This window comes from Manacus candei, unplaced genomic scaffold (assembly GCF_025592945.1).
Source record: "Manacus candei isolate 608988 ecotype Guabito, Panama unplaced genomic scaffold, ASM2559294v1 h1tg000088l, whole genome shotgun sequence".
NCBI lineage: Eukaryota > Metazoa > Chordata > Aves > Passeriformes > Pipridae > Manacus > Manacus candei.
Genome location: NW_026138136.1, coordinates 5229136 through 5248356, shown reverse-complemented (window position 1 = coordinate 5248356; position 19221 = coordinate 5229136). Strand labels below are relative to the sequence as shown.

Below are 19221 nucleotides of genomic sequence, written 5' to 3'. Positions count from 1 at the left end.
TACTAGCACTCTAGAGTTCTTCAATAATACCAATAAATTGCCAGTGCAACATCATTTGGTAGAGAGAAAATTATTTTATTTCTCAAAAAAGGAGCAAAACTTGTTACCTAGTAGTAAAAGAGAAAGAAAAATCTAATTCTCAGCACCATTTTTTGACCTCAGAATAGCTGTGTCTCAGGTATCAGAACTTACCATGCACATAATTCCCAAGGGCTTGTACAGTATCAATTCTATTTAAAAAAAAACCACAAAAAACAAGAAAAGAAAGAAAATAAAAAAGCCATCTAGAGGTAATTCTAATTATAACATTTTGTACTGAAAATGCCAATTTTACTACAATTCCCAGAATTCAGCGTCTAGAATGTGCCTGGGTTTGTCCAATAAGCACAAAACTTTACATTTTTATAGACCATACTAAGGCTACTTTTTTTTTTTTTACACATACCACACTCCATTTGACAGACTTTGGAAAGAAAAACAAACTATTATGAATACACCCAACAAAATAAAAGAAGGCAGAGCACAGTCAAAACAGTCTACTATTCTTTCTGAATCAGAGATTAGTAGAGGAAAAAAATGCCTGAGACAAATGAATCAGTTTTCATCACTCTTTAGTTACATGGGTAATCTGAAAAAGTGAATTAGCTTCTCATGTGATCCCTTGAAATATTTTTGCATGGACAAGGTAATAGAAAATGTAGTTTTGAAAGAGTGTTTTTATGTGTTTTTTGTTTTTCTTAGACAAACATTTGAATATTAATTTAACATATGTGCAGTCTAAGTTCTTTGATAAAGAACTTTCAGTTCTTATGCAAGATTATTTATTTAATCATTCGTTATTATTAGATCAAAATTTAGAATGGACTATAAATCTCAGCTCTGTAGGATAAGTTTTTTTTTTTTTAAACTATAAGAAAAATATTTATTTCAGGTTAATTTTTTACTTTAAACAACAGAAAAAAATGGAAACAATAAAACTTTCCTTTTTTGCCTTTTTGCCAAGTTGAGTGTTTATATCTGAAACCAAAATTAGCTAGTTGCTCCAAATAGATTTTTTAAGTCATTTTGTGTTTCTTTTTTTTTACCCAATATGAGTAAATATGGCAGAATCTTGTATGAATTATTTACTCTTTGTATTTCAACACTTTCTGTAACTATTAGAAAACATTAAAGATTTATTAGGAGTTGATTACAAGAATAACAGACCATTTTGAAAATATGACTGGAAGTTCATTAAGAAAAATGTCTATGGACCATTAAAAATGATTGGCCAAATATTTAACAATGATGTGTACTGCGAAAAAAAGCACATCCTTACTTCACTGGAAAATTTGGGAGTGTTTATCTGCTCAGAGTATTTTGGACCAGTGCACCTGCTCTTTATTAGATGAGTTCTACTATGGGGCAAATTGTCCTTTAAAAAAGACCCACCTTAATGCCAAACAGATCTTCAGGCTTAAATCCATCTCACCTTTCTGTAACATGAAAATGAAAATTGAACTCCACGCAGTTATAATGTAGTATTACAATTAATTATTCAACTAACCTGAAAAGAAAAAATTTGAAATATAGAAGATATTCAGCAGAGTCACAGTTTGTACCTCCCCAGAGGGATTTAAAAGAAATGTAGATGTGGCACTGCAGTACATGGTTTAGTGGTGGACTTGACAGTGCCGGGTTAATGGTTGGACTTGATGATCTTAAGCACCTTTTGCAACCTAAATGATTCTGTGATTCATCACAGCACACGTTGACTAAAGCCGTGTATTTCTATGACATAACCCACAAAGCCAATGTGAATGAATTTGGATGCTTATGAAACAGTCTGTGCTATGAAGTTGCTTGTGCTACACAGGAAGGACAGTGTAACAGTGATTGATGATTGACCTTCCATGCTGGACTGCTTCATATGTTTATGATGGAAGACTTTTGAAGGCCAGTGTCTCATTGCTAAAATCCTGGCCTTTCAAATGTCTCATGGGGAAGCAGGACAGCTTTATAGTGCCTTACCAACCAGGGATATTTAGCAGTCTGCATCAACCAAGACATTTACACTGTATTAATTCATCCAATCTAAAATTACAATATAAAATCAGTACTTAAACCACAGGCTTTGGTAATTTCTACTTTATTGCTTCATGAAGACTTTAGCCCATCAAGATACATTTCTGGTTCTAGGGATGATGCAACGCTTTCAGAGTGCATAGTGAAAAAATCTGCCTGAAGCTTCCCTTTCTTTCTCACTTTTCTTGTCCTTCCTCTGTATTCCTGTAAAATGTTAATGTGATAATTTCACCAGTACCATTTCCTAATCACTAAAGAGTATCCTGAAAGTTTCAGAGTTTTTCTGGTCTAAAACTGGTCTAAACAGTTTACATAGCCTGAACTCCACAGTCACATTGGGACTTTGCAATGTTGATTTGTTGGTTTATTTTGGTTCTGAGTTGATCATCACTGAATTCTGCCTTTTTATATTTTACAGTGGTGAATTTCCAAAAAAGATTCACAGTGACCCCACTGGAATTTTATATCCTTTCAGACAAAGAAAAACCTCTGGCTTAAGTAGGTGAGCTGCGAGTGGTATAGGGACGCAGATAGAGTTTTAGGTCCCACAGGTCCTACAAATAGAAACTATTTTTTTTTAATCCTCTTTCCTGAGTTAGAGACCATGTCATGCTCCCTGTTAAGTTTCAGGAATAGATGGGACACTCTGTATGAATGGGGAATATGAGAAGAGGAAAAAGTGGCTGGATTAGATTTGGGCTGTGTAAATGTTGATCTTTCCTCACCTGCTATGTGCAAGTTTTCACCTCACTGAATACTTTTATTAAATTTTAATCAAAAGCACAGAACAGATTGTTGATTGCAGAAATGTCTAGCCCTGCTCTAAGCTTCCCTGCTAGGCCAGTTTATAGATGTCAACAGTACCACAACTGACATTGAGGTTAATGTTGTTTTATAGCATAGATGTCCTACAAATTGTCACAAAACCCCAAAACACCAAAATAATTCTGTGGTTACATAATTGTGACAGACCAAAGAGCCCAAGCCTCTATGAGTTGTTAAAGACTGACTTATGTTCAGAAGGTTCCCTCTACATTTGTTGTTCCTGATGCCAGTCTTCTGTGAAACCACAATTTGGTTAGAGGAGGAGGGGTAACTTGTGCTGAGACCCCAATTTGAGAGTCTGTCAAGTGTATGTTTGGGGGAGTATAAACTTGCATCTCACCCATAAGATCTTTGATCACAAATAGATGGCCTGCCTCTTTTTTTGGAAGTCATACACGATCAAAGAGATCCTTCATTTAGAGATGCAAATGCTGCCTGTCAAGCCCATTAAATTCATGACAATTTTTTACAGTCCTGCATTGTACTTCAAAAGAGCACTTTTTTTTTAAAAGGTCACAACCATTTTGATATCAGATACTGTTATTTGTGAGTGGAGAGTTCAGCAATCTTTTCTTCTGACTTAACATCATACGAATATGTGTATTAAAGTAAAGATTAATCTCTCAGAATGAGGAAATGAATTTTTTAACGGATGTTAAAAGGCTAATAAGTTCACAACCCTTAGCACCCAGTGTAAATAGCATATTTTTATACTACAATAAAATTTTACCAGATTTCTGAAAGTATGTGATCTCTTGAAAAGAAAAATCATAAGAAACTTGGATCAGATGTCTATTATTTAAAAAACTTTACAGTCCACTAAAGACTGCTTTTGGCAGGGAAGTAGGAAATGAGTTGGAAAGCATTAATAAACTAAAACCAGCAGCTTGTGGTACTTGATCTGTAAGTGAACTCTAGATTACTTTCATTTTTTTTGAAGTCATAAGTAATCCTTAGGAAGACACTTTATCTAAGTAAAAAAAAAAACAAACAAAAAAAAACCACAAAAAAACCCCCCAAAACAAAACCCAAAATAAACAAACAAAAACAAAACCAAAAAAACAACCAACCAACCAAAAAACAAACAACCAACCAACCAAAAAACTCACCAAAAACCCCCCACCAAAACAGAAGGAGGGGAAAGAAAGTTTAGCTTGGACAAAACTAGAAAAGACAGAAAGCGAAGTACTTGGAAATACTTTTTTTTTTTTGCATTGAATTTGAGTAGTACTTTTAGTATTCCACAGAAAGAAACATAAAATTACACTAGGATTCCATTTTAACTTCACTTACATGTTACTGAGATCCATTTTACAATGAATTCATAACAAAATATCATTAGTCTGGCACTGCAGCACAAGAAAGGTATGTCAACTAGTTGATAACAAGAAAAACAGGGTACAAAACTTTTGGGGATCTAAGAATTGATTCCAAGACAGCAGTTTGTTCCACTGGCTTGACAGGCTGTAATTTTTTCAGGTCTTAAGTCAGACCTACTTCACTCCTCAATAAAAAATGTTAAGCAGTTCAAATTCAGTACAAAACTATGTAGAATGAGGAAATCCCAGTGAAAATACTAACATCTGAAAAGTACTATTTCTAAAAAAGGTAGAAAACTTTGGAGATTGTCCTGAGACTTTTAAAAATTGGGCATTTCCAGAGTTCTTGCTTCTTTTTGCAAAAGGTCTCAAAGCTGTTTCTATATATTACTGGTGGGGGGTTGTTTCCTTTTTTTTTTTTTTTTAAAGGGCCCAAACAAACTTTGAAAAGTCTCTCTCCTTTTATTTAAAATAAATTTGTCAAGATTCAACTGGTTTTCTTAAAAGCTTTTTCTGAGGATTGGAAAGCATGTTTTGTGTGAACTCAAGCACCTTAATTGAAAGGTGTCTATGAGTGTAGTGAAACCTTAATTATGCTGTGTTTTATACAGAATGTTAATTAGGTGTTGTGCTAGATGGGTATTAACAAGAAATAAAAGCAAAACAGTTTTAAAGAGTATGTCTATAAATTTCCTATGTTTCAGCTTTCCTTCCTGTGATCTTTTTATCAGTTCTTCAGTTACATTAGAATTTTATAGGATAGAAAAGACATTCATCATTAAAAACAAAAATAATTTTCTTGAAAAAAATGTTTCTGGCTGACTATGCATGTCCATAACAAACAAGAATGAGATCAGGGGCAGCAGCTTGTCTTCCTTCTGGTAGGTTTCCTTAACATAATGCTAATAAGACCATTCTCTGTGACTATTACCAAAGCAGATTTGAATAGATAAACTCTGTGTAGTAGAAGTTCTTAGGTATAAATCTTTAAAAGGTTAAAATAAACCATTTTTGTGTGTATGTTGATACAATAAGTACCAGCCTGCCTAGATAATTAGATGCATATGACTATTTTCTGCACTGAGTAGAATGATCTCAGAAACAACAATTCCAAAACATTTGAAAAGACTTCCAGGAAATACTGTAACAAAGCACCTCTGGTAGTGCACCTTTAGTAGAATGGGAATCCATTCCACTAGAAGGAATAATATGCTGAACTAATAATTAGCAATATTTGAAAATTAGGAAAAGAAAGAAACCTTAAGTGTGAAAGACTTTAAGAGACGAAATAAAATTAAGAGATGCAGTTGGTCACCATTCAACGAACACCTAGAGTGTACTACTTCTTGCTGTGAAGCTAAGGGGAGTTAGAGAAAATACTGAATATTTTTTTCTACTATGCTTCCAATTCACCCCAATAAGAGCTTACAGTCAGCAGGAAGATACTTTGTTTAACAAGTTAAATTACAAGGTGCTTACTAAGGCTTTGAAATTTTGATTTTAAACTGATATAAGGAAATGAAAAAGAGTTTTAACCCAAAACAAAGATTTCTAAGACATCATATACCTGAAAACAGAACTATGGAGTGCAGAGCAGTTTTGTTTGTCCTCTGTAATTTTTTATACTGTTATGACAAACCACTATCACAAAATTCTTAAGAGTTAGCAGTGGTGTGGGATTATAGACTGTCTTATATTTGCCAGAGCATGATTAGTACTACTGAAGACAGTAGAGGAGCAGACTCCTAATGGACAAGTTGACAGTGAGACATATAATTGGATAATATGGTGCAAAAATCTTCGGGACAGACAGGCAGGCAGACAGACAGGGAGGGAGAGACTGATTTAAGAGCCATTGCTATTGGAAAAAATAGCAGTGGTTTAATTTGGATAATAATTATACCTAACATCTCTGCTTGCCGTATTAATAGCATTAGTGTAATTTTTTCTGTGTCACTTTGTGAAAACTTGACTTTCCAAGGCCATGCATTCCTTGGGCATCACTTAGCAGAAGGCCAAAAATGTATGAATATTTTTTTAAAAGCCTCCATTTTTTCTTCAGAATGATAACTGAGACCAGAGGTGACCCTTATACACAATTGCAGTTATTCAGATCTAAAAAGGCAGCAAATTCACATGTAACTATATCTTCCAGCTTCAACAGTAGGGCAGACTGTCAGCTCCCTCATCTGTCAGCACTTGTTCAGGCTAGTAAATGAAGACCGGTGCATACTAGCAATATCTATTTGCTACAGGATATGCACTCCAGAAAGTCACGAAAAGGAGTTTCAAGCAAGGGCCAAAACCAATCAGTCATTTTCTCCTGTCAATGATAAGAAAAGCAACATAAAAGAGAGAGGTGCCTGTCCCAGAGGTGGTATCAGTAGCAAACTGTCACCAAATAAAAATAGTTAAAGTCCTAATGACTGTACTAATTCAATACAAATAGCCAGGTTCTAGTTAGCTTAGCATTTCCTCTTGCTAGGCCTCAGGCAGAAAAAACAGAGGTCTCACTGTTCAGAAGACAAATTATGTGCAACTTGCTTTGGGTGAAAAAAGATATGCTGAAATGGTGGGACAATCAGTGCCATCTTACTTCCTTGGAGCTGAAGCCCTCAAAAACCATGCTGTATGTCATTAAATTAGCAGAAATCTTCCTGCCTTTTTCTTCTCTGTGTTATGGATGACTCAGTTACAGCTATAGTCACTCCCACGCTCAATATATATTTAATAAACCTTGAAGCAATGGGAAGCTCTGCCATCACGCAGGAAGGCTGGAAGAGGACAGCGAAGCAGAAAGAGTGCAATTCAGAGGAGCTGTGTTGATAAGCTCTCCCTTCCAGCAGTGAAACTGGATGCTCTTTGAAAACTTGTCTCCCTGTTGCCCAGCACCATAGTTGAATCACTCTGTAGGAAATTGAAAAGTATCAATGAAAACCTACTACTCTGACTTCTATTATTCAAAAATTAGGTTAAAAGTCTTCAAATCCAGGGTGGATTTGTAGGGAATGACTGACTAAGGCTCCACTGATGCTGCCCCATCTGATATGTATGATCCTAATCACATTATGTGCTGCTGTATGTCTCTTCACATGTATATTGAAGCTGTCATTGGTTATGTAAATTGATTGTACTTTTCCAGTACCATATACAATGCTTAATTCAAATTAATCAAATATCTGAAAAGGAAAGATGCTTTGATAGTTCTTTCCAGGCCTTTATTCATACAGTGTTATGTTCTAATATTTTAGAAACATTTTACATACATAAAATATGACAAGGAGTGCCTTGATTCTATAACTTGCATTTACATATTTGCAATCTAAACACTAAATCAGCACACGCTGCTTGTGCTGGTGTAAATCTTTCCAGAATAGTCCACTGTGATGTCACGTGAAAGAAGCCAAAACAACTATGCCTGAGTTAACAAGGTAATGAAAAAGCATGGAGCCAGTTTAGTGCATCCCACTGCCCATGTTAGTACATGTTGGTTCTCTTTCAGGCAAGTCATCCAAGGAACAGCGCTGTGATACTGTAATGTCAGAGCTCTTGCAATGGTGGTAGTTCACACTGTCTTTCAGTTGAGCCCGTTCAGTTTACACAGAAATATGTGACAATTTTTTTTTAAATGTAGAAAATATGTCACCTAGAGACTGAAACTATTTAAAATATATGAGTATTGTTCCCCAGTTCCAAAATAATTATAGGTTTCTATGATAATTTTAAAATAGAAATCAGTGAGTGTTCTCATATTACAGTGTCTACCATAAAAGTATTGTCTATGTTGGTAATCTGTATCTGGAAACATGGTTTGATAAAACATATACGGGGGAAGAGTTCTGACAACAAAACTGTAGCTGACAATAAAACAAAAGATTAAAAGAACTCTTTCTATATAGTCAAACTTCCCTTCTCATTGGACTTTTTCTAGCACTATCTTTGAAACATTAAAAAAAAATCAAAACCAAAACATTCAAATGATGTTTTTAGTAGTTGCACTTCCATTCCTCTTTCATTTTTACCTGTCAGCTTCTTGCACTGATGTCAGTAATTTACTGCAGATTTGACTTGCATCTTGCAATGCCTTTCCAAATCCTTGCACAAAAGATGTTTGGAAAGAGACTGTGGTATAATGATTTCATTCAACCTGGATGTTTGATTTCCACAGCTCCTAAAATCTACAGTGAAACTGATAAATTATTGCAATAGTAACAAATCCTCCCTAATCTTAAGTCTGATTCTGTCTTTTTTTATTACCAAGAAATGAATCCTATTCCTTCTGCACTGTAATGAAGATCAATCTACTATTGTGTTTTCACTTCTCATGAGGACAAGTTCAGGCTTAGCTCAGGTCATCTCCTAAATTTTCTCATTGATAAACAGATGGCTGGAGTCTTTCAGTAGAAAGAATATTTTCCAGTCTTTAAATTATTTTGATGGCATGACTCAAACCTCTCTTAAGCCTTTCCAGTTTACTAACATTCTTCTTCTGTTGTGGGTACAAGCAGTAAGTTCAAGGTTGCAGTAGTCACAGAATCACAGAATTACAGAATGGTTAAAGTTGAAAGGGACCACAATGGGTCATCTGGTCCTCTTGTTTGGCACCTGCACAGTAAAGTTCTTCCTCATATTCAGGTGGAACTTCCTGTGCATCAGTTTCTGCCCATTGCCTCTTGTCCCATTGATTGGAACCACCGAGAAGAGCTTGGCTCCATCCTCTTGTCACCCTCCCTTCTAACACTTGTAGACATGGATAGCTCATTGTTCATCAGAACACCAGCTCCTTCACCACAGATCTGCTTGCCATCAGGTCATCCCCCAGCCTGCATCCCCTTCCTCGGCAGGTGCAGGACCCTGCATTTTTCTTTGCTGAATTTCAGAAGGTTCCTCTCTGCTCATCTCTCCAACCTTTTGAGGTCCTTCTGAAAGGATGTACAGCCCTCTGGGATATCAGCCACTCCTCCAAAAATAATTATGGGCATGTGAGTGGGTAACAAGCTGTTCATGAGCTAGCATGAACAAAGGTCAATGGCCAGTGGTATCCTAGGGTGCACTAGGAAAAGCATTGACAGCATGTCAAGGGATGTGATCCTGTCCCTCTACTCAGCCCCAATGAGGCTACATCTGAAGTGCTATGTCCAGTTCTGGGCTCCTCAGGACAAGAGAGACACGATGCTCCTGGAACAGGTCTAGCAGAGGGACACAAATATGATTAGGGAACTGGACCATCTCTCTTATGAGGAAAGGATGAGGGAACTGATCCTGTTCAGTTCTCAGGAAAAGATGACTGAGAGGGGACCTCATCAGTGAATACAAGCATCTCAAAGGAGGGTGTCAAGAGAATGGATCAAGGCTCTTCGCAGTGCTTCCAAACAGGACAAGAGAAAATGGGCAGAAACCGATGTACAGGAAGTTCCACTTGAATATGAACAACTTCTTTCCTGTGTGGGTGACTGACCACTGGAAGACATTGCCCAGAGAAGTTGTGGAGTCTCCCTCTCTGGAGATATTCAAGAACTATCCGGATGAAATTCTGTGCAATGTGCTCTAGGATGACCCTGGCTGAGTAGGGAGGTTGGACCAGATGACCAGTTCTGGTCTCTTCCAATCTTATCCATTCTGTGATTTCAAATTCACTGTTTCTAGATCAAAGAATTGCATGGACTTGCTTTAGTCACCATCTCATGTAAATGTTCAGTCAATTATAATTCACCATGATAACTAACTTATTTTTTGAGAAGACCAGGGTAGAATATTAAAAAAAGATGTATCTTCTGCAGTTGGGCCAAAAGCGTAGCTGTGTGTTCCATCATCTGTGAACCAGACAAGGAGAACTCACAGACTTTCACTCATGTCCACATCAGCACTCAGTATGTTGATTTTTATAAATGAAGTTTATAAATTTCTTAGGAAAAAAAAGGTTAATTTTATAAATGTATTTTTGCCCTTTTATTTCCAACTAATTTCCTTCTGATAAAATTGATCTAGTTAATATTCATTGCTCTCTTTTTGTTCATAATTTATTTATTGTTTGTGGAGTTACCACATTTTATAGCTGCTGTTATTTATCCTCTAAGGTAGCTTACTGGTTACTTTGAGTTTTGACCAGGTTGAATTTTTACCAACAGCATTTTAGATATCTAGTTAAAAATTATGAAATAATTGGCAATAACTGTTTAGTCTTTTCTAATTGAGTTTTGTCTCCAAGTTGATTTGTCTTATAATGGTTTTTTGCTTTGTTAAACTGGCCCTTTCAAGCACCAAGTGTATATCTCATTGGTATGTCTTTTATTCTGTTTGCGTACTGTAGTAAAATCAAGCTGTAATCATTTGCATGCAAGAAACCACTAATTTTTAATTCAGTGACCAGATCTTCTTAATCTACCAAGATGAGGTATAAGGCAGAATTCCTCTGTGTAGGATGAAACACTCTCTAAGTTAAGAAATTGTCATCTATAATTTTTAGAAATACCTAGGATATTTCAGTACTAGCAGTCTGAGAAAACCCAGCATATGTCAGGCAGATTGAACTCCTCCCCATCCCCTACCCTTTCCCTGATAAAACATTTTTTCTTCCTACACATTATAGCAAGGTGCTTGAGGGCAATCCATAGCATGGAGGAGAGAGAAAGTAAGAGGGAAAGAAAAAGATAGGTAGATTAATTATCATGATAAAAACTCTTCCCCCAGAGAAGGGGTTGATAGAGATGGTGATCAGCTCTGGTCCTAGATTTTTTTGCCTGGGTGATCTTCTTCCTTTGCTTCCTACTGAATATCTGTGGAAAAAGAGCATCCCATTTTAACAGGTGTAGCATACACATTTTTTTATTCTTTGTGTCCCAAAGGTGGAAGGAACAACAGAGAGTGTACCAACACAGAAGCTATTCCAAACCATCAAAGTATCTGTCTCTGCAAAGCACATAAGTAATACATTTGTTCTGAATATATATGTGTGATAGTTTATTATATTGTCACATTGATTCATGATTCAAAATTATTCGCCCTAAGATGATATGATTTAAATTGGACGAGGATGGTTTTCCTTCCCAACAGTGAAATTATCAGTAATAAGGAGAAGATGGAGTTTAACTGAATTCTCGAAACTTGGGGCTGAGACTTCATTCCAAACATTTCTTTTTTTTATTCACAACAGCCTTCCATTTCCCTCTCTTTGTTGTCTGCATCATTGCTATTGCCATTCTGTCTGACATCACTCTACCTTCCAAACTTGATTTCTGTGTATACTAACAAACTAGGAGGTTGGTAGGGTTATTTTTGTTTGTGTGTTTGTTTTGTGCAGGTAGCTAAAAAAATATAAAAATAAAACAGGAAATAACAGCCCTAAATAAAGAGAATAAATATAATACATACTTAAGGAATTTAAGTTGTATGGGCCTGATAAACTACATCTGTGGCTATTTATAAAGAGGTATAGGTGAGGCAGTGGCAATCACATTATTGAGATGCTGGAAATTTGTGAATGATTAAAGTGATGAAGTATTGAAAAACTGCAAAACTGAAAATAATACTCGGTATTGAATAAGTAGATGAATAAAATTAAGCAGCCACAACTCCTTAAATTCCATTCGTCGAAATGGTATTCATGGGATATCTGCCATTTTGAAAGCACCTAGGGGAAGGGCTCAGTTAACATGGAGTTGGCAGAAGCTAATACACTCAAGACAATTTAATTGTTATCACAATTCTGTGTCCATTCTCTGGGATTGCTAAAATAAAATAAAAATACAAAATTATAGTGGTGAAATTTGCATAAAAAGCTTTATTTTGAAGTAAGCCACTTTTTTTTTAAATGTTCAATGAGTGTTGCTACAAGATGATGCCTATTTGGAGGCACATACTGAATATACCAAATATATACTATCAGAGTAACATAGCTGTAGAGAGTTTATCAAACCCATTAATTAGAATAGAATTAGAGAAATCATGGGATAGGATTTTTCCTAATAATGAGAATTATCTTTTGGGATTTATGAATGAATTGTAAGAGTAAAATGATGAAAATAACAGTTGTGTTTGATAAATTAAACAGTTCTACAGTAATAATGGTTACATAATTCTTAAAAATATCAGGAAACCTGTGCCCTGTTGACATATTCTGAGAAAAAACAACATTTATTTCCCTTTCTTTTTATTAAATTTTTAGTTCTTGAACTGTGGACTCATATCATTTTACTGTTTATCAAAGGTCACATGAAATTGTGCATGAAAATACATGCGTTGTACTGGCTTTAAATTTGCAATTAGAATGGTATGTTTAAATTGAAAAGTAATATCTGAAGCATCAGATTAAATGGAGAAATGATAAACAGGCGAAAACTTGCTAAGCAAATTATTAAATTAGTAGCAAAATTATACATTCCTTGACTATTTTAAAGGACAGTAAGTAAAGCACTTGGTGAAGGTTGAACTGAAGAAGTCCTCCCTTATGTACATCAATTTGGTATAAGGGGAGGGAAATTGCCAAGAAATTAGAAAAATCCAAAGAAAGCAGAAATAAATTAAAAAAACTAAACATGTAAAAACAACATTGTGCGACTTTTTCTTCAAGTGAAAGTGTGAAAGGATATTTATGTAAGTAATAAAAAGTAATAATTTTGCATTACTATGATTACCATTCCATCCCTGTGTAGAAAAGGCCATTAAAGTAACGTAGCTGAGGAAATAAAATTTTAAGTAGAGAAAATCCTCTCAGACTTCAGTTGCAAATGAATTGCACTAGTAGCTCTTTTGTAGATTTGAGACATAAGCTACAGCACAGGATGCTTACCATGTTATACCTGAGAGATATGTCCTGACCTCCATGTCCTGTTTTTGAGGAATTCCTTGACAACTCCGACAGCAGACCTATGTTCCACTCAAATGCAGGAAGTCTCACTAGGAAGGTTTATTGAAAGTAGACTTGACTACAAATTCTCTTAATACTACTGTTCAACATTTTTATTTCAGCTGATCCAAAGCAGTTGAGCCTCTTCCATTCTTCATGGCATTTGGAGTAATACGCACTGCTCAGGAGGAGTAGGGAGCTTTGTAATACTATCAGAAATCACAGTACTACATTACATTACATTATGTTAAAAAAATTAAAAAAGGCAAGAGTTTTGTGCTGTGATTAACAATGAAGTTACTGTGTAAAAGAAAGGGCTGACTCATGCTTGTCCTGCTATTGCCACTTGCCTCAGAACCCTCAGATTTCAATGTTACCAATTTGTTTCTTTACCCTGTGAGAGATCTGTATAATGGCATCGTGCACTTTCTAGAGAACTTTTCAGACTGCCCATCTCATCTCTTACACCTTTCCCTTGCATGCTCAATTCCAAATATTTTTCTTGACCTTTTGGCCTGCAGCTTCTTGACACAAACTGCAGAGAAAATCTAGAGCTCTGGCTCCTGTTAACCGTAGACATGATGTAATCCTGCCTACATTACTTCACTATTTTTTTCAGTATATGCATGTATATACATATTCTGCTTAACTAGTCATCCGGGGAAGGATGTGAGATCATTTTGTAAGATTGGACCAGAACGGAATTTAAGGGTCGTTTTTATAAGCAATTGGGCAGCTGCAGTTAACTCCATATGAGGAAGCAGTCCCCAGACATTGTCTGAATTTTAAGTCCTTCAGGTGCAGTTTTGAATATCTATGTATATCTACATTTATAATATTTTAAAGGATAAGCAAACCACATAAAATGAAAGATAAGATGGTACAGAAGTATTCAGTTACTGCAAGCACTTCTGTGCTTCCAAACACATCCATCTAGCCCACGGGCACTACAAATCTGCACAGGTCGGAATGTTAAAAAATTATTAATATAACCTTTCATAGTAGAAACTAGTCTTGGCTGTTATGAAATCAAGAAACTGGATTAAACGTTCAGAAGCTTTTTTAATTAGTGGATTTCAAAGAGAAATTCCATATTTTATAGTTATGGATGTTTATTGCATTCCTGTTACTCACACAGTTGCAGTACCTGGAGAAGGCAATTGGTTTCATCTTATTTCTCAAGGGGCAGGAAAGAAGGTTGAGAAGCCATCATGCATTACAGTTAATATGGTCCTTCTCTGCTTCTAGTCCCTGACTAGAATGCTTCTGAGAGCACTCATTTGTATAAGCAGTTCAGGAATTTGTCTAATGCCTGGACAAGTAATACTGTAAGTATCCAAGTACTCTGCATGTGATACAGCTGATAGATATTAATTGGTTGCCAAGACATTGACCTTGTCAATACTCACCCAGACAATTACATAATTTAATATTTAATATTTTATATTATTCATATATAATATATAATATATAATAACACATGCTTAATATAAATAATTATATTAAGCATATACACACATTTTCTGGGTTTTGTTTATCCAGTAGGATTTTGTTAGTGATAAAAATGCAGTAATTCCTTTTTTCATTCTTCAGTGTCTTACTTTGCAGTCCAAGGTTCTATCAAAAGACAGTATTCCCATAAGAGTTTTTTCACCCTCTACCAAGTTTTTATGATATTTATAAAGGAGCTGTGAGATACTTTAAATAAGGAGCTCCAATAAGCTTATTATGAAACAATTTTTACTTAAACAAAAAATTATTTATGAGAAAATAAATTCATTTTCAACCCCTACACATCTAATACACTTATCTATTACAGCTGTTGCTGAAATCAGCAGTTGTTACTGGTAAAAATCTCTACAGCTGTGTGTGGAATTCACTTTTTTTCAAACCCTCATATTAATTATAAACTCCGTGTAGGAAGTCCTAGGAAGTCTCATTGTATCTTTAATTTAGATTTCCTCATAGACTTATTTTCTTTATGGCAATTTTTAAGAATGTCTTGGTGAGGACATTACATTTTACAAAAGGTGTTTTAGCATGAGCCTAGGCAGAAATGATACACTTTACTCAAGCAAATTAAAAGAAGAAAGCAGAAATTTGCAAGTAATCTTAATTTCACTGCACTTTTAAGTAAGAACCCCAGGAGTAAACAAGTTGTTTCAGTAGAGATGGCCTAAATCGAAAAGGCTCCATGTGCTAATTTTAGAGGTGCTCAAAGTAACCAGACATAATTTCAACAAGTCTATCATTAGCCTGTATTTGTTTCTCTTGGTTTCAACTGCCGCTATTAATTTCTCAGCCTGTCAACTTTTATATAAAACAAGTTTTGTCATAAGAAAGTATATTTTCACTATCTTTTTTCTCCACATACTTTGGGTAGTGGCTGTAAAGAGATTTTTTTCCTTAAGTCTACTGTATTCTGTTCTAGTATTCATTCAGCTTCTCTTCTGGAAGTACATGACAGTTACAGAGTCAAAACTTATTATTTTTAGTATAAACATCTTGGTTCTATACTTCTTAATCAACAGTGCTTTAAAAGAAAATAAAGTTTTAAAAGAGAAATCTATACAGGAATCCTGTCTCTATGTCATTTCTCATAAGAGTGAAATAAACCTTTTGACATTTTTTTTCAGATCCACTCTACTTTCTCTTATCCCCTCAGCTTTCCCTCATTTGTACATATTCTTCATATACATATGGACATATGTATAAATTATTAATTTGCTGAACATTTTCTCTCTCAGTAAGGGTCAAGGAGCTGGAATTTATTTTCATTGTTTAACCTATGCTCCTCACAATATGTTCTTTCATTTCTTATTGTAATTCATCTATATACTGAACAGATAACATGCAGCATTATTCTGAGATTTCTAACAAGGATAAAAACCTTGTGTAAAAAAAAAAAAAACCAAAACAAAACACCAAAATGTCAGGAAGAAACACACCTCTGGAAGCTTACATAGAACGGAGTTGTTTTGAGAGCACAACTCAGGCTTCCTAGGAAGTTTCTCTGCTGCTGCTCTTTTGAGCTTTTAAGCTACTTGTATTGTTTCATGACATTATTGGATGTAACACAAAATTAATTTTGAGAAACTCTAGTTATAAGTACCATATATAAATTTATAAACAACAGTTGATGTAAATTGTATAATATTTGACATTTAAATTCTTGAAAAAGAGGAATTTTGAAAGAGTCTAATGATGAATTAATGAAATTAAATAATCCGATCTTCAAAATGTGTCAGTTATTGACCTCAAAGTCATGATCTTGGTACAGTTCATCTCTATACAATAGACTTAAGTAAATAAAATGGGTAAAATTAAATAACCAACTTCTCTATCTTTAGCCTCCATATGGAATCAATGTTTAGCTCTCATAATACCTTTAAATTTATTTGAATTCCTTTTTAATTGAGGATTTCTTTGGTTTCTAAAAAGAGAAAGGGAAGGAATTAAAATCTGGTGGACCCCACATGTGTGATTTGTAAGGCTTAAACCAATACATAAAACATTTTAAAAAATTTTTGTAGATGGATTGACCTTCACTATATTGATTTCTAGCATAAAATTCTAAAACTTATAAAGAATGACCTTTTCTTATTAAAATATAGAAATATTTAAAAAACTCTCAGTGTTAGACATTGCAAAATAAGGTGCTCATCATTGCATAAAAGTGGTGCTGCAGAAGTATATGAGTACAATGTTAACAATTTCATATTACGTAAAACATGTTGAAACACGGAAGGAACATACATTTCTCATTGTTAGTTCACAACATGGAAATAGTATAGCGGCATACAAATAACAGAATGATTTTCTGGCTTGTGCTCTGTAGAAGAAAGTGTCTTCTACAAAATTTGTGAAAATAGTGAGAGCCATTCTTAAATGTTACTTGATGATCTAATCAAAGTTCCTTTTAGAGTCTGAATTTTCTTTGACTTTCCTGACTCTTCCTGCAGTTCCATGAGTTTACAAACAACATAGGCAATCACAAATGAGTATAAGCATTCCATGTAATTCAAGTGTTACATATGAAGATACATGTTCACAATTTAATCCTAGAATTTCAAATATCCAACTACCTTCTCACACAGATGTAACCTCCATGATCTCTGTCTGTGAGTGTTGGTTGGTGTTTTTTTTAACTCAGAGCAATAACGTATTCTTAGTAAATATAATTCCCAGGATATCTCTGGGCTAGCACTACAGGTTCAGCCCTTAATCTTGCTAAGAGAAACTCATTTTCCTGAGGCTTCCAATGACATCGTGATTTCTCTGCACTGGAGACTTCTGTTACTTCTTATTCCTACAGTAGCACTTCTCTAAGGTGACATTGCGTAGTCCTCCCGTCACAGAAGGACTCAAAGTTTTCAGATATTAGAAAAAGCAGTTGGCAGCAGCTCATTTCTTCCATGGAGGGAGTCTAATATTTTTTATTGTTTTAACGGCTGGAAGAAGCTCTAGTTCCTCCGTGAGCAAAGAACAAATGTTTACATTATATTTGTGATTAACCACTAGACTCTTCTCCTTTTTCTCATTGTCGCTGATTAAGAGGAACATGTCAATACAGGGTATCTAAAAGTATATCTCCAAGAAAACTGTCCTAAAAGGTAAGGCTTTTCCCTTCCTGCAGTTCTTTCTGCCTGTGACTGAATGAGACCATAGAGAGTATGAAGCTATCCTGGAACAGTGAAGTGAGTAAGCTTTAACTACATCCATCATTTCATGAAAGGGAAGTCTATATATGTGTGAAAAAGCTTGAGAAGTACAGGAGAAACTTTCAAGGTGTGAATGTGTGCACAGGTGCTATTTTTTTTCTGAAGCCTTGCAACACACTGATGATTTACTCTTGGAGCAGGGAAAAGTGAAATCCAGACCAGTTGTTAGGAAGCCTGTGTTACATGGCTTTAGAATTTCACACCATCAATGCAAATAGTTGTAAAATTATTAATGCTTTTGAAAGATTTAATCTCTATTAAAAAAACCCAAAAACCAAAAAACAACAGAGGACTGTGAGCTTACACAGACAACCTGAATATTTATGTATACTATCTGAATATTCAGATTCGCGCCCATTACCCTCATGCTCATTTCTATCTCAGATAGAGAAGTGGTTCCAAGATGCTGTGAAAGAGGAGCTTCACCCAGGACAATAAGCAATATAGCTTTAATAACAGGCTTCTTGATAATATAGGTGTCTTTAAGAGTCATAATGGACACGGTGGGGATTAAAGTCTGTGTTGTTAAAACCAAACCATATATTGCAAAACTCCAGCTTCAAAAACATCAGCACTTAGCAAAACTAAGAGGAATTAAATAGCATGAGTTACCAACCTGTATTAAACCTGTAAGGAGTAGCATGTGGCAGGAAGTGGTTTTGTAAAGGAATCAGTCTGTTTCCATGAGGATGGCTGGAAAAAAAAGACAGTTACTCTCTTCTGTAAGCAATTAATCTAATAAAGAAATGGATTAGTTTTATGAATCGTAGAATCCTCTTACCACTCATTCATTACTCTAACTAGTGTGTATTAAAAATCAATTTCCACAAAATAGAAATTTTCCCACACTTTGAAAGTCAAAACAACATTTTGTTCCTAAAATTGGAATAATTTGATTTGCAGTGAAAAAGATTTTATGCCACTTTAGATTTATAAGTGAAACCAGCTGAATTAAATGAAATAAATTTGCAAGCAGAGCAACTCAAAGTAATTACTTCAGTGTGGTTCGGCATGGCCACAGTGGTTGTCCTGTGTGTTGAGTCTTATCAGGTCCATGGGAATGGATTGCTGTACAAAGACCTTTCAAAGTCAAAGGGGCTCTGGAGTACACCCAAGCTGCTGATTTCTGGCCTTTACACATAGCAAAAATGTGAAGAAAGCTATGCCCATGTGTCTTAGAAGAAAAAGAAGAAGATATTTAGATTAGGAAACTGGTTGCAAGGGCTGATGAGCACAAATCAGAGGAGCAGATAGATAAACAGCACTTAATAAATCATGGAAGAGGTAAAGGAGCTTTTGGACAACTCAGATAGGCATTCAAGCTCTAGCTGGCTATAAATATGACCAAACTAGAGTTATGATCAATAAGGTTTCTCTAAGAAGTTTCAAATGGTAGTTTGACAATCTGTTCATCAAAAAAAGGGATTGATTACCACCATCCCCAAAA

At 35.1% G+C, this 19221-nt stretch overlaps 1 long non-coding RNA gene across 1 annotated transcript; it reads right to left on the bottom strand.

The window, feature by feature from the left end:
- Positions 1-1365: 1365 nt before the first annotated feature.
- Positions 1366-18986, bottom strand: LOC127482494 (uncharacterized). The gene is made up of 3 exons (XR_007908635.1): positions 18770-18986; positions 18391-18467; positions 1366-1475 (listed from the first exon to the last, which is right to left on the bottom strand). It is a non-coding gene; the product is annotated as an uncharacterized LOC127482494 (long non-coding RNA).
- Between the last annotated feature and the right edge of the window lie 235 nt (positions 18987-19221).